We start from the raw sequence: 1,871 nt of genomic DNA, 5'->3' as shown, positions 1-1,871 counted from the left end.
TTGGTCGTTAACGACAAATGGTAGCTTGAAAGATATTCAACTGATACATGTGTTAATTAAATGATAGGCACATAAGTGGGAAGAAAAAAAAAGAACAAAAAGGAAAAGGAAAAAAAAAAGAAAAAAAAGAAAAGAAAAAAAAGGAAAAGAGAAAAGAAGAAGAAGAAGAAGAAAAAAAAAAGTGGTAAAAAATACAAAAAAAGTAAGAAGGAAAGAAAGAAGGGAACACCAACAATGCTTAGATCTAGGATGAAAATGTAATGTGGATAATTTTCCACATTGTGTAAAAAATAAGTCCATCCCTTCTTCTCCGGCGCTGGACATGAATTGCGAACGGCCGACAACCTAGCTGCTGCTTCCACCCTGACGGGGATGCCAGTTAATTCCCTTTCCCAGTATTACTTCTGCATCATCAGTGTTCATATTTTGTAAATATACATCTCAGGGTTCGAACCCACGTCCCCTAAACTGTCAAACCCGCGAAACTAACCACTTCGCCACCACGGCGGTTGGTTGAATTAAGCTGCAGCCCTATTATTTATTTATTTATTTTACTCTACTGGCAAGGTTGAAAGAAACCCCGGGTGTAGCAGCGGCCTATTTTTAACGTCATTGAGTTTTACCCTGGGGTCAAATTAAATCTGGTCGGTTCAGGTTGAGTAGGCTGGAATGACCCTCCGGGGGTAGATTTTCAACCGGTCAGAACTGCAGGTGGTGGTATTTTCGGACAGTTCAAACCCGTCCTGCATTTCTCCATTAGTCAAGCAAAACTGTGCCTTGCATGTTGCCCGGCGCAGCGACAGGGGACGATCCAGCTTCGAGGTGATTGCCTTTGGTTTGTTTCTTTCTTTTCTTTCTTCCTTCCTTCCTTCCATTTTTCCTTTCTTTCTTTCTCTTTTGCCTACAACACCTTGATCGTTTATTTTGTGGTCAGTGGTCACAATAGCCAAGAGACAGAGAGACAAACAAACAAAGACAAACAGACAGAGACAGAGACAGAGACAGTAGGCAATATGATGAAGATGGCCGCACGATCAAAGGGAGGGCTTCTTCTTCTTCTTCGTTCGTGGGCTGCAACTCCCACGTTCACTTGTATACATGTACACAAGTGGGCTTCAAGTTACATGTATGACCGTTTTTATCCCGCCATGTAGGCAGCCATGCTCCGTTTTCGGGCGTGCGCATGCTGGGCATGTTCTTGTTTCCGCAACCCACCGAACACTGACATGGACTACAAGATTTTTAACTGACGTGCTGTATTTGATCCTCTGCTTGGCGTGGTATACACACGAAGTGGGTTCAGGCACAAGCAGGTCTGCACATAATAAGTTGACCTGGGAGATCAGGGAAAAAAATCTCCACCCTTCACCCACCAGGCGCCGTTACCGAGATTCGAACCCGGGACACTCAGATCGAAGGTCCAGCGCGCGGCTTTAACCACTCGGCTATTGCGCCCGTCAATGAGTAGACGGAACCGGAATAGGCGAATCGATCGTGCAGCGTGTTGGTTCGGTTGAAAAGCACCATACTTCTCGCTGTTTGAACACAGGAAAAAAGAAAAGAAAAAAGAAAAAAAAAAGCAGCGATACATCACCTGTTGCTTTCTACGATGGCTCGGTTGTTCAGAGAGTATTATGTCAGATGAAAGTGGTGGCAGATGTTTTCTTGTCTTCGTGACAAACGGGATGACATTTTCGTTATGTGTAGGTTGTAAAATCTGGTGTTTCTCTCTCTCTGTCTCTCTGTCTCTCTCTCTGTCTCCACCTACCACCCCACGTCCTGCCTCTCTCTCTGTGTCTCTGTGCACACTTGGGAATAAATTTTATGCTCTTCTTGCATCGCTTTCACACAACATGTGTCATCCCTGTGTA

The sequence above is a fragment of the Babylonia areolata genome, chromosome 10, assembly GCF_041734735.1.
Source record: "Babylonia areolata isolate BAREFJ2019XMU chromosome 10, ASM4173473v1, whole genome shotgun sequence".
In the NCBI taxonomy this organism is placed as follows: domain Eukaryota; kingdom Metazoa; phylum Mollusca; class Gastropoda; order Neogastropoda; family Buccinidae; genus Babylonia; species Babylonia areolata.
The sequence above is the reverse complement of the archived record's forward strand: the minus strand, read 5'-3'. Positions refer to the sequence as shown.